The sequence below is a fragment of the Saccopteryx leptura genome, chromosome 9, assembly GCF_036850995.1.
Source record: "Saccopteryx leptura isolate mSacLep1 chromosome 9, mSacLep1_pri_phased_curated, whole genome shotgun sequence".
NCBI classification, from domain to species: Eukaryota; Metazoa; Chordata; class Mammalia; order Chiroptera; family Emballonuridae; genus Saccopteryx; species Saccopteryx leptura.
In genome coordinates this window covers 11,579,982-11,594,749 of record NC_089511.1, presented here as the reverse complement: position 1 = coordinate 11,594,749, position 14,768 = coordinate 11,579,982, and the positions used below count along the sequence as shown (strand labels likewise).

The following is a 14,768-nucleotide window of genomic DNA, read 5'->3' as shown; positions in this document are numbered from 1 at the left end:
TCCATCCACCTAGATGTAAGTTTCTAGACATATTCATTCTTAATGAAATTCCAAGAGATGGCAAGGACACAGACGTCAGAATCAGACATATGCTTGTACTTGACAACCACTTGAACACTCTTTTATTCCTTACATTTAGATTCTAAAATGAAGAGGCGTTCATGTAAAAGTTCAAGTCAAATTATTATCCTAACTTAGAAAATGCTTAATAACAATAGGTAATGATTTATAGATTTTGCTTTCTGTCGGACAATGTTATAAACCAAAGTTCAACAACAACAACAAAAAATGTCTTTCTGTAAAAGGCCAGGCAACAGATATTTTAGGCTTTGCAGGCCACATGGCCTGGGCTACAGCAACTCAACTCTGCCTTTGTAGAGGGAAAGCAGCTCTAAGCAATAAACCTATAAGCAAATAAGCACAACTGTTTTTTAGGGGCACTGAATTTCGTATAATTTTCATGTATCAAAAAATATATTTGAAGGCTATACTTCCATGGATCATTTCAACAGTTTGTTACTAGAGAAGTTTCCCTGAAGGTTCAGAACAACAGAAACCATTAGGGGGAGGGCCAGCATTCTCTCCTGGGGGATGGGAGGGGAGTATCTATCTATCTATCTATCTATCTATCTATCTATCTGCACAGATATACGTATATTTAATTATTATTTTTTACTCTTTAAAGAACTATCTCTGGCCCACCCACAAAACCAAGCAGCACTCTATTTCTTTCACCTGTGAAATGTGTTGGACATTGTTTACATCACGTGAGCTTTTCTAGTGCTTGGCCTTTGAGAATAACCAGAGCTGGGACTGACTCCTTTATCTGTGCCTAGACTTGGCCTTCATTTCTGGTTACCTCAAGTGCCACTTGAAGTGAGGAGCCACCGTGCCACCTCACCCGCAGGTGTTGTAAAGTACCAAAAGCTACAGAATCAATATTAATATTTTAAGAGGCTTAAAGAACATTTTATTAATTTGGGTTAAGGTGTGCAGAGAAATTTTGAGAATAATCTCTGTACTGTGTGATTGGCATAAAACCAGGATGGCCCTTGGCATTGTATTGGAAATGCAAAGGGAAGGAAAACATGGATTCCCAGACATTCCACCACACCTGTGGGGAAAGGGGTTAATGGCTAGCCAGGTGCAGGAAGAGAAAAGCCAAAATAAACCTTTTCTTATAGTAATGAGCCATTTGCGGGCAATTGTCCCCACGGAAACTACCTCTCCTATGTAAATGCGTGTGGTTAATACATGTGACTCTGGACAGAGAGATGGCGGATAAACACTAGAAAATATAGGAATGCCTTTTAATATGTAAAGAGATATCTTTCTACCATTGTGTTGACTTGTAAATTTTGTCTTCTCCAAAATGATGTATGGCTTGCAAATTGAACTTGTCCCTATCATGTTCAAGGACATATGACTATAACCAATAGTAGTAAAGGGCACCTAACTGCAATTTTTACTTCTGTACTTCCCACTTACAAAACTATAAAAACTAGGTAGAACAAAGGGCCGGCGCGCTCTCCCTCAGATTTCTGTCGGAGTTGCTGCCGCTTGGCCAAGCTAGACAATAAAGCTTTGATGTGTAATTGATGGATTTTGTTCATGTCTTCAACGTTTTTGAGTCCCTCTGGATTAGGCTTAACAGAAGTAGTCTGAAATAGAGTGGACACCCCAAACTAAGAATGGAATTAAGAACTTACAGTGCGTGGGAAACGGTGTTGGGTAGAGTCAATGCCAAGAAGAAGTTCATACGGTGCCCTAGTTGATCAGCTCTACTCAGAACCAAAGAAAACACAGAATGCAACCCCACGAGAGCGAAAGGAACCCCACCCGATGTTCGTTCCTCCGACCGTCTGTAAGAATGCCAGCGGAGATTACACTTCTTCCTTATCAAATCAATTATAGGTTTGGATGTTTGATTCAACTAATTGTCCAATTCAGAGTTGAGCATCATTTTGGAAGATTGCATCTATTCCCTGGTATTATTAGCAAACATGAGAAGTACAAATGCATTAAGAAAATTAAATCTAGCAAAGTTATACAGTCTAAACGATATTCCAGCAAGTCCCTTACTTTGTCACAAACTGCAAATTGCCTTGTGTATAGAACCGATGATCTCCCATCTCACTGGCTGATACAAAAGCATACAGAATTCATGATATGAGTGATGCCGTTCACAGTCATGACCATGGCCTGGGAAGCTGGGTCTTGGGAACTTGACCTTTGATGTTCCTAGGCGGACCAGGGCTATCAGGAATCAGGGAGAAGAGTCAGATGATTGGCCATATCATTTGGCAGCAGAAAGACAAGTAGTAAAAAGAGAATAGATGGGCCCTGGCCGGTTGGCTCAGCAGTAGAGCGTCAGCCTGGCATGCGGGGGACCCGGGTTCGATTCCCGGCCAGGGCACATAGGAGAAGCGCCCATTTGCTTCTCCACCCCTTCCTCCTTCCTCTCTGTCTCTCTCTTCCCTTCTCACAGCCGAGGCTCCATTGGAGCAAAGATGGCCTGGGCGCTGGGGATGGCTCCTTGGCCTCTGCCCCAGGCGCTAGAGTGGCTCTGGTCGCGGCAGAGCGACGCCCCGGAGGGGCAGAGCATCGCCCCCTGGTGGGCAGAGCATCGCCCCTGGTGGGCGTGCCGGGTGGATCCCGGTCGGGTGCATGCGGGAGTCTGTCTGACTGTCTCTCCCCGTTTCCAGCTTCAGAAAAATACAAAAAAAAAGAAAATAGATGGAAAACGGATGCTTGAGAGCATGTCCAGAACCTGCCCGCTATCTTCCAGCCCTTTCTGAGACTGGCTGAATATTTCGAGCTTTTGTTATAAGTCCTTTTCCTCTTGTTCTGTATTCAGTGCAGATGGGGAACAGCTGGTCACCCCTCTCATTACAATTTCCCTCAAATATATGACGGCAGTAATTAAGTCACATTTCCACATTGCGTTCTCAAGACTCAATAATTCAGGACACTAAATTGTAACATAAAATTCTTATGAAATTAGCTCATTTCTAATTTTAGATAACTAAATCATCATTTACATTAAAATTTGAATACCTCCCCCCCCTTAAAAACAGATAAGTCTGTTTGGTAGAAATGTTCTCTCGTGTATACAGTGGCCCCAGCTGTGACTTTGGAATTAATATCCATTCATTCTTTCTGCAAATACTATTGAAGTGAGAAGTGTCTTCTGTGTCGCAGGCGCGACATTGCATGCTGGAATGTGACAAGGAAATCATGGGAATGGACTCTGCTGCTGCAAAGCTTGTGTTCTGGTGGAAGAAAAAGGAAAAGAAAAAAGTAGATAATTGCACAGTGTGATTAGTTCTATTAATTTAATAATTAAGATACTAAGATAAAGAACAGCAACTCAACAGGAAGAACGGCTCAAAATTCCAGTTCCGCTACTCACTTTCTTGGTAGAGTTACCTAGTTTTTCTAAGTTTTCAGTTTCTTATCTATAAAATCAATAGAATCACATCACCTACACCAGGGGTCGGGAACCTTCTTGGCTGAGAGAGCCATGAACACCACATATTTTAAAATGTAATTCTGTGAGAGCCTACAATATGTTTAACACTAAATACAAGTAAATGTGTACATTTTATGTAAGACCAACACTTTTAAAGTACAAAAGTCTCTGAATTCTTTTTAATAACATTGTTATGCTGTTGCTAACCAATGATGAATAAAGTACTTCTTACCATTAATGTGACTTCTGGTGTTGCATGGTTTTGCTGATGGCTTTGTAGTCTGTTAATATGTCGTGAGGTTAAGCTTCATGCAGGCGTTGAGACTTCTATCCATTAAACGTGATCATAGGTTGGTCTTAACGTTCTTTAGATGTGAGAAAGACTGCTCACATGCATACGTAGAGCTAACCATTGTCAGTACAGCAATACTCACCCGCTGCAGTGTGTGGTATGTGACAGGAAGCGCATTCCAAGTTTTGACAATCAGCTGGACCGCGGGTTGAAGTTTTTTCATTTCTCCCCACTTGAGTTTGCTTGCCAACTCTGCTTGCTGTCGTGCAAGTATTTCCAAATTTTCATTCAGTGACTTGAACTTATTCATCCACATGTCTGAGGCCTTCAGGTCAGCAGCTTGTAGCTCAAAATCTCTGACAGAGACACCGGGGATGTAACGCAGGTCGGCGCTGTCCACTGCACACTCATGTGGATGGGTGATGAACTTAAAAAGACAAGTGCGCTCACGAAATTCTCCAAAGCGTGCTTTAAATGACTGCAAGAGATTAGGTGTGAAGCCCGCTAGCTGCTGGAGATCAAGATGTTGAGCAGGGTCACTTGCTGTGAGTGCATCTTTAAACTCTCCCAGTTTTTTAAAGTGTAGTAAATGACCTATTTCAATGTCGGCAATGAAGAGTTCCAGCTTGTTTTCAAATGCAAACACTGCTTGTTGAAGGGATAAGACTGTATTTCCAATGCCTTGCATTTTCATATTGAGCTGGTTCAGATGTTCAGTCATGTCCACAAGATAGTAGAACTTCAGGAGCCACTCTGTGTTAGCTAACTCAGGATCTCGACATTTTTCATTTCAAGAAAAGTTTGAATTTTGCTCAGACAAGCTGTGAAATGACTGAGCACCTTCCCTCTTGACAACCAACACACACTGCTGTGCAGAAGCAGACCAGGATAATTATTCCCAACTTCATCCAGCAGTGTTTTAAACTGGCGATCATTTAAAGCTCGAGCAACAATAAAGTTGACCACCTGAATGACCAGCGACATTACCTCACCAAGCTGCTTGCCACACATCTGAGCACAAAGCGCCTCCTGATGTAGGATGCAGTGAAAACTTAGGATGGGTCTCTTTTCATGTTCATGAAGAAGCGCTAGGAATCCTCTGTTTTTCCCCACCATGCACGGAGCACCATCAGTACACACCGAAATAAGTTTATCCATCGGTAGATTTTTTTCTTTAGTGAACTCAGTGAAAGACTTGAATAAATCCTCCCCTCTTGTTGTCTCTTTCATAGGCAAAACAGCAAGACTTTCCTCACGTAGTGTGTCACTGACAGCATACCTTGCAATCACGCTGAACTGGGATAAATGGCTAATGTCTGTTGACTCATCCAAGGCAAGAGAAAAGAATGGTGCTGCATTTATATCCTTCACTTGTGTTGCCTCGATTTGATTTGCCATCATGATGATACGATCGTGAACAATTCTTGCCAACAGAGGCATGTCTTTTATTCGTTTGATTATCTTGTCTTTATCCAAAAAATTGTCAGAAAGTTCATTGGCAACATCAAGCATGAATGTTTTGGCATACTCCCCATCTGTGAATGGCTTTCCGTTTCTCACAATTGCTAAAGCACCAGCAAAGCTAGCCGAATTCCAGTCACCTTGTTGGGTCCAAAGATGGAGTTGCTGCTGACTAGCTTGCACTCTGCACAGTAGCTCTTGACATGCTTTCTTCCTGCTGTCCCCGGCTGGATATTTCTATGCAAATGTAGTGTAGCGTGTGTTGAAATGTCACTTTATATTTGACCGCTTCATCGATGCAATATTATCATTACATATTAGACACACTGCAGAACCTGCTCTCTCCACAAAGGCAAATTCCTCTGTCCATTCCTGCTAAAAGTACGATACTCCTCATCTTTTTTTCTTTTAGCCATCTTCTTCATCAAAAGGGTTTCTGCAATTAGCTAGTTGACTACTTGATATAAAGGAGGGAAGTTTACTTCCTGACCTCACAACAACCCATGTATGTTAGGCACTATCCAATAAAAATTTGGTGTTGTCCCAGAGGACAGCTGTGATTGGCTCCAGCCATCTGCAACCATGAGCAGGAGCAGTAGGAAATGAATGGATTGTAATACATGAGAATGTTTTATATTTTTAATGTTATTATTTTTTTTATTAAATATTTGTCTGTGAGCCAGATGCAGCCATCAAAAGAGCCACATCTGGCTCGCAAGCCATAGGTTTCCGACCTCTGACCTACAACATGGTGAAATGATAATTATAAAAAGCACTTGAGAAAGATCAAGTGAGAAAGATCAGTTGAGAAAGATCAAGAATTTTGTAAGAATTCATGAACAAAAGTAACACTCACTAACATTTATTATCACTATTTTTAACATGGGGAAAAAGTCAGAATGACCATTTGGTTATCAAGAATAAATCTGGAGGTTTATGCTAAAAGAAATGCAGACCTTCATATACTTAAAGCCTTTACACATAAATTATTTCATTGATTATTGTTACTTATCACTTAAATTGGTAAATTATTTCAATAGCTTGTCTAAGATGTGTCAAAATATTATGAAAGTAATTTTTATTCATTTAATATATTACAGAAAGACATTGTTAAGACTCCAATGAGTGGTCTGGCCTCATAGGCACAATGTCTATTCTTAAAGAATTCACTTCCTGTTGTGGATAAAATGACCAATCCATCAATGTAAAAATAAAAGTAAAGAAAACAAGTTTATATTTTACATAAATCATCTCCCTTCTCTAAACTATAGCTTTACTATTGGTAAAATGTAAAGCTTCTCCTGTCCAGTCTTTAAGAGGACCTCCTAAATTTGATATTCTTGATTCTGTGATTCTAAAATAATGACCTATAAAATCAATACAATAATGGGGACAGCTATCTTTCCCTGAACACATGCTAAAGGTACAGTGTGTCTGTAAAGTCATGGTGCACTTTTGACCGGTCACAGGAAAGCAACAAAAGATGATAGAAATGTGAAATCTGCACCAAATAAAAGGAAAACTCTCCCAGTTTCATACCTATTCAGTGCAGTTCGATGTGGGCTCACGCACAGATTTTTTAGGGCTCCTTAGGTAGCTATCCCGTATAGCCTCTGCAGACTCGTCACTGACTGATGGCCTACCAGAACGGGGTTTCTCCACCAAACTGCCGGTTTCCTTCAACTGCTTATTCCACCAAGTAATGTTATTCCTATGTGGTGGCGCTTCATCATAAACGGGCTGATATTCACGCTGCACTTTGGTCACGAATTCAAATTTAGCGAGCCACAGAACACACTGAACTTTCCTCTGTACCGTCCACATCTTGACTGGTATGGCCGTGGGCTGCTCCGCTGTATATACGGTGTTAGTCATCATCTGCGCATGCACACAGATGTGCATGCTGCCACATCATCCTACAGAAACTGGGAGGGTTTTCCTTCTATTTGGTGCAGATTTCACATTTCTATCGTCTTTTGTTGCTTTTCTGTGACCGGTCAAAAGTGCACTATGACTTTATAGACACACTGTATATTCATTGTCAGCATTAAAAGCTCAACTGGACGTAAGCTTCTGGATAACTAGCTGATATTCTGCTTGCTCTTCTTGTCCTCCTAAACCAGCTCCCCAAAGCCAATGCTCACTTCAAGTTGAGAAAGACCAAAGTTGAAATATAAACTCTGACATTCACTGAGTGTAAGACTTTGGAAAGAGGTCTCTAAGACTCGGTTTCCTCATATATAAAATGCCTACATCAAAGCATTGTTGCATTAAAAGAGATAAGACAATAAAAAACACCAGGATATGGCTTTTCATTGATAATTTCTCAATAAATATTAGTCCATTATAACTCAAAGTGGCTGGTCTATTCACATCTATTCAAATATAAATTGTGTCATAGTGCCTATGACATAGATTTTGTACAGTTAAAAGTTGATTTTCATGGTGAAAGACAAAACTCAACATCAACAATAACAAGAACAGACCTTGTAATAACAACACCCATAGTAATAGTTATATCCATGTTTCCCATTTATTTTCCACGAATCTCTAGCCTTAAATTCTCTGTAGAGAATAAAACCAAGCCTTCTCTCCATCTTGGGATTCACAATACACAGTAGCGTATTGAACTCATGGACCAGTGGAATCCCAGGACCAGGCAGAAGTCGCAGAGATAGAAATATTTCAACGAGGCGGAGTGGCAAAGCCCTGCTAGAACGTATTCATAACTCTGTAGGGAGTGTAGCAGTGGAAGGGTAAGCCCTCCCAAACAAAATTACTTAGGGCTCTACACTTTAACAGAAAGACCATAAATGCATTAAAGTGCATTAAATATGTATCTTCCCATGTTTAGATCCATTATGGTTTATCATCTCAAAATAAAACCTTAGCATTGCCTACTCCCCAAGTATAAATTAATAAGATGGCCGAAAGGGTTTTTGGAATATCAGCAGTGCACACACATTGATTCGATGTGTGAGCTGTTACAGATATTTTCTTTCTTATGGTTACTCAGAAAACTGATGCAAAGCACAGCAATAGTCCTAATCGACAGTGAAAAAGACAATGTTTAACCTCCCCAATATTTTCAAGGTAGAAGTTTATTCTGCAGCAACTGTTCAAGTTAGAGTGGAGGATGTTACATAATGAAGGGCCAGTGGAAGTGTAAATAAAACTATTAGTTTTGAGACTAAAGTCACTCGTTATTAAATCTTGATAGAGAGGTGAGGTTCACGTGAGTTATAAATACATTCTAGCAAGGCAAAATTCTGGGTCACTTTTCCTTCTTAAGAGAGAAATTTCTAATAAGGGAATGATTTCTATAGCACAGTCAGTAAAAAAAAAAAAAAAAAAATCAAAGCTAACACTCTAAATTAAGAAAATGGTGGGATATAAAACTGAGACGTATGGACATAGATAAAAGTGAAGTGGTTACCGGGGGAGGGAGTGTGGGAGAGGGGGAAGGGGACTTGAGTAAATGTGGAGGGGGAGGGGGTGGAGGGAAGGATGCAAAGAGGGACAAATACAAGGTGACGGAAAATGATTTGACTTTGCATGGTGGGTATATAACATGATCGACAGTTCAAATGCTATAGAAATGTTCTATAGGTTCTGAAACCTATGTACTCTGATTGATCAATGTCACCCTGTTAAAGTTAGTTTTCTAAATAAAATTTTAAAATAAAAAATAAATAAATAAATTGCTCCCAAAAAAAAAGTAAACAGAGAGTCAGTGTAGACAATCAAGGGAACAAAGCATAATACCATATTTGCGTTGAATTTCATCATGACGCAAGTGGGGCTGCACATCTTCCTGGTTGTACTATGAGTTGTCTTAAAACCACTTCCAAGCGCTACTCAGTAAAGATGACTAGGACAGAGAGATGGCACAAAAATAATAGCCCAAATGCAGTCTAAGTTCATCATGCACATGGGAAACTTGCCGAATGATAGGCATTCAGCTTCCTCTCTCCACTGTCTTGCCCCCTTGGAGGTTCAGAGGTAATCAATATTTATTCATCAGTGTTCACTTAGACATTCAGATCAGGAGGGAAGTTATAAATAAAAGACTCACACTGTAGAAAAAAAAAAGGGAATGTTCAGCAGAAGGAGGAAAGTTCTTCCTGGTTGATCTGCCAGACGCTTTGGTAACTGTCCAAAGAAACTAACTAAGCTGATCCATTTTACAAAGAATTATGATGTTAAAAAAGAGAAACATAAAAAAACTAATTTGAGACTTTTATTTCAGGCAACCTAGCATATTAGATGTGCTGAGAAACTACCCCTCTCTCTGATAGCTGGAGGTGCTGAATCTTGTATTTCTAAAATGCTTTTGCTTGAAATAAAAAGAAATCCTCATAATCCAAAAAGGAAACAGGAACTGGAATCCGGAAGGGTCAAGGTAAGGTTTTAAAAACCACATCAAGAGCGCAAGAGGCAAGAACCTTAACCCGCGTCACATGCAAAGAAGGTCATAACACGTAGTTCTGTCTCCAGGTTGCCAACCTTCTGTGAATCTTAGACTAAGGGAAAGGGATTATCCCCAGAAGGGGAACTGGCAGGAAAATCGTTTTAAACCTCACTTTAAGAAGAGGAGAAAAATGAAATCCATGAAAATGCATAATCACTCACTGGCCATCATTGGCCTTCGGACCCAAATTTAAGTCAAGAATTTGGTTCAAATGATTAGGTTGGTGATGCCCTTAGGCATCGGGAAGAAAGAAACTCAAATCATCTCTGGAAGTAGAGCAGTAACCCGGGACTCAGAAAGCACCTGCAGCTGAAATTCCGAGGAATGGGAGCTCATAAATAAAATAATAGACCAGGGGAGATACAAGGATCCAGAAATGTTACAATGCAGAATATATTTAAGGAGCTAAAATTGAAAACTGGAACCATGTGATAAGAAAAATAAACTATCACAAATGATCATTCAAGTTGAAAAAACATAATTACAGAATACATTCTCAGTTCAGAAAAATGTGGAATATTTGTTACAAAATATACCTTGTCAAATGATTCGACACATTTCAAAACAGTGATATCACATAGATCTCGTTAGGCCACAAAGTATTAAATTAGAAGCCAATAACAAGAAGATAATTAATATGTATACACATGGAGATACAGAACCAGACATATTTTCTATGTCTATGTGTGTATGCTTTCAAATATTTGAAAGTTGTGGGAAACAGTTCAAGGGACGATAAAAAAAGAACACTTACATAGGCAAAAGAGCTTGTTAGACAAGAGAGACTGAAAATTAAGTTTCCAACTTGAGAATTTTTTTAAAAAAAAAGAAAAAATTAAACCCAAAGAAAAAATAATTTCAAGTAATCTGAGTAGGTTTTAATAAAATATATATAGTAAAACATTCCATGAAGATTTAACACAATGAAATTAGTTCCTTGGAAGAAACAAATCTCTCATGAATGATGAACACTGAAAAAGCACATGTAAAGAGCATTAAGAATATTGAAATAAATAATAAGCCAGTCTCCTAATGCAACTGAGACTAAAGTATTATGAACAACTGTATGCCAGTAAATTTGAAAACCTTAGAGTAAAATATATTAAAATGTATATGGCTCAAAACAAACAGAAAATTGTCTTATAAACATTTCAGAAATTGAGTCAGTAGTATGAATATCCATTTGAAAAACAACCGACCCAGACATATTTTTTAGGGTAATTTCTACCAACATTTAAAAAATAAATCATTGCAATTATACATAAATACTCTCAGAAAATAGAAAATAAAAAGATAAAAGGCTTATCTACTTATTTATTGAAGCTCTTTCAATCAAGACACCAAAATATGATGAGAGTATGAGAAATAAAGTTTACAGGCCAATCTCACTCAATATAAAATAAAAAATCTTACCACCCGTCATAAAATCCTCTAGGAATTAACAAAAACATAATAAGCAAGCATTTGATATACATTAGGGCACCTCCCACTCTGGCACTGCTCACCTCTCTGCCCTCCGCACATACTGGTCACCATGGCAGCCTCTCTGTTTCTTCAACCTGCCAAGCTCATCCCTGCCTCAGGGCCCTTGCACTAGCTGTTTGCTCTAGAATGCTCTTCTGTCTAGATCAGCGCATGCCTGGCTCCTTCTTATCCTGTAGTCCCCAGCTGAAACGTGACTCTCTCAAAGAGAACTTCCCTGAGTGCCACATCAGCAAGGCTCCCTGCCTTGTCATTTTATATCACATCACCATAGTGACCCATCTGACAAACATTTATCCAGTGCCTACTGCGTGCTAGGCAGTATCTGGGCACATGGGACTCGTGACTGAATAAAAAAAGACAAGCCCACTGCGTTCTGGGGAAGTATATTACAATGAAATACTTATAACTATTGGAAATAAACTTCTATGTTTCTTTAATTGTTCCCTTAACCCAGATTCAAGAAATCTTGAGAGCAAGACTTTCATATGCTGTGTTCATCGTTTTTAGTTCTAAGTAGGTACTATAGATAAAAGTAGATGGCCAATAAATAAGATTTTGTTACTGAGTTATGTCACATTTGGGGCATTCTAAATCAGCCTTATGCAGCCTGTAAAGTGAGTCTATACAGGAAACATAAAAAAAAAAAAAGAAGAAGAAAAGAATTATAGAACAAAAAATGAACAAGCATCTTCTGAAATCACCAACATTCTTAATTAACATAATCACTTATAAAAAGCATTTTAAAAAGATATTTGAATGCCGCTTCTAAAGAAAATATATTCTCTCAATTAAGGATACTTGAAAGCCAAAGCTAATAAGATGTTGTGAAATCCAGGGTTGTGAAGGCCACTTGAAGAAAGTATTTTTTTTTTATGGACTTAACAGTCCTCAGAAGCAGCCCTGGCCTGACCGGCTCTCAGAAGCACTTAGTCCTCCCCATTATTCGGAGAGCGGTGGTTCTTTGTCAAGGAGAGGAGCAGGAGGGCACTTTTGTTCCCCCCTGAATTTGATGGGAAGTTAACACAGATTGACGACAGGTCATCTGAAAATGCCTGTCTCTTTTATTTTCAATTTCGCAGGCTGGAAATTGCCCATATTTTGTCTCTGTGGCTTGTGTTCCATGCCACTTTGAGTGTCTGACACTAACCTCAGAACAATGGCCCAAAACTAGGAAGCAATCGCACCATTTTCCAAGACTTCATCATGTAAATAGTTCACCAGTATCGGTTTGAACGCCATTTTCCAAATTAGTTTATTATGTCTAGCAAAAATTAGCTATGACAAGGAACAATTAGATAGTTATCATTTATGGCTGGTTCTGAAATTTTTACTCTTATAAATACCATCATATTTCAAATACTCTATTTATACCAAAGAAATATGGCTCTTGTAATAATCAGAAAAGTAGATGGGTAATAACTCCAAAAGGAACTATGAAATTTATTTGAAACTGTTCGTCAGTTATTTCATTATCATTGATTTTGAGTGCTAACATCTTTGGGGGAAAAAAATGGACATTGTGCCTTTTTTTTCCTTGAAGAGGAATGTGCAAATAAATAAAGCCAAGTTAAAAAAAGGAAACCTCCAGTCTCTGCTGTTTGTTCTTCCAAGGTTTAGAAAGCTGCAATTTAGAAGAAATACTGGGATCTTATCTGACATTACATTCAGTCTCTACCTAAATTCTAGAATTTTTCTACCATCAAAACTCTTTGGGGAAAAAAATCTGTTTGGTTATTATTCTATGGCGTATGAATGACAGTCCAACAGATTTATGATGGACCGACTGAATTCTCACTAGGGAGCACATCGAGGGTTGAAATACTGCAGGTGGTTATATGTGCACCTAGTTTCCTACTCTGTCTTGTAAGTCAAGACCCATCGTCACAACCACTTCTTTAATGGGCACACCTGCATGAGTCTGACCAGACTTAACCACCTGTGTGTCTGGATTTTCCCATCAGTACAATAAAGGAAACAAAGTTAAGGATACAACCTCCAAATCATACTAGTGAGTCTCACTACCATCCTACTTCGTGAGTGTTTGGGGGAGGAAAATTTCTGAAATACTTAGAAATAATATATTCAGCTAGATATTCAGTCTTGGACAAAAGGCAAGAAAAAAAACAGGCACTCTCAAGCACTTGCTACAATCTTTAAAATAAAATGAATTGACAATACGTAGAGACACCCAAATTTCTATATCCTTTTTACACCATTTATTCTCCTTTTCCTGGGGTTCTGCTCTGAGAAAACAATGAGAGATGCTGCCCAAGGTTTATTACTCTATTGTTAACATTAAAAACTCATTGGAAACACATTTTCAAACTACCACTAGAAAACTCATCCTAATACAAACTATCAACTCAATAAGACCCTACCCAAAAATATCAGAGAAACTGAGAAGGAAATTTAATCAGACAAATCTATAGTAGATGTGGAGAAGTAGACATCTAAGCATAGCCAGGAAAAGTCTAAAAATGTGAAATAATGGCAGCAGTCTTGCCTCATCAGATGTCCGTTTTAGAAAGATATGGACATTAAAACATGTTGACTTTGACACCAAAAATAACCGAACAATGGAAGATGGATTCTGAAGACAGAGCTGAGACCATGGTCAATTGGCTCAGTAGTAGAGCATCAGCCTGGTCTGTAGATGTCCCGGGGTTCAATTCCCAGTCAGGACACACAGGAAAAATGTCCATCTGCTTCTCCATCCCTCCCCTTCTTCTTTCTCTCTCTCTATCTCTCTTTTCCCCTCCTGCAGCCATAGCTCAGATGAAGCAAGTTGGCCCTGGGCACTGAGGATGGCTCCATGGCCTTGCCTCAGGCACTAAAATAGCTCAGTTGCCCAGCAATGGAGCGATGTCCCCAGATGGGCAGAGCATCACTTTTCCACTTCTCACTTGAGAAAAAGAAAAAAAGGGAAAGAAAGAAAGAAAGAAAGAAAGAAAGAAAGAAAGAAAGAAAGAAAGAAAGAAGAAAGAAAGAAAGAAAGAAAGCTGAATACCCATGGGAATGTATTATATAACAAAGATAGCACTTCAGGCCGCAGAGTATGGAGAATTTTTCAATAAATGATGTGGAGACAACTGGATAACAATTCAGGCTAGTGTTCTTATTTCTATTTCTTTACACCCTAAAAAAAGTTCTACATAGAGTTAATTAAAGTGGCATTACTAGAAGAAAACATGCCATTAAAAATAATTCCTGAGCAGGAAGTCTTTTTTTTTTTTTTTTTTTTTTTTTTTTTTGTATTTTTCTGAAGCTGGAAACGGGGAGAGACAGTCAGACAGACTCCCGCATGCGCCCGACCAGGATCCACCCAGCACGCCCACCAGGGGCGACGCTCTGCCCACCAGGGGGCGACGCTCTGCCCCTCCGGGGCGTCGCTCTGCCGCGACCAGAGCCACTCTAGCGCCTGGGGCAGAGGCCAAGGAGCCATCCCCAGCGCCCGGGCATTCTTTGCTCCAGTGGAGCCTTGCTGCGGGAGGGGAAGAGAGAGACAGAGAGGAAGGAGAGGGGGAGGGTTGGAGAAGCAAATCGGCGCTTCTCCTGTGTGCCCTGGCCGGAATTGAACCTAGGACTTC

General features: G+C 39.5%; 1 pseudogene; it reads left to right on the top strand.

The window, feature by feature from the left end:
* The first annotated feature begins 481 nt into the window (after nucleotides 1-481).
* LOC136381574 (small nucleolar RNA U3) lies at nucleotides 482-596 on the top strand (annotated as a pseudogene).
* The last annotated feature ends 14,172 nt before the right edge of the window (nucleotides 597-14,768 follow it).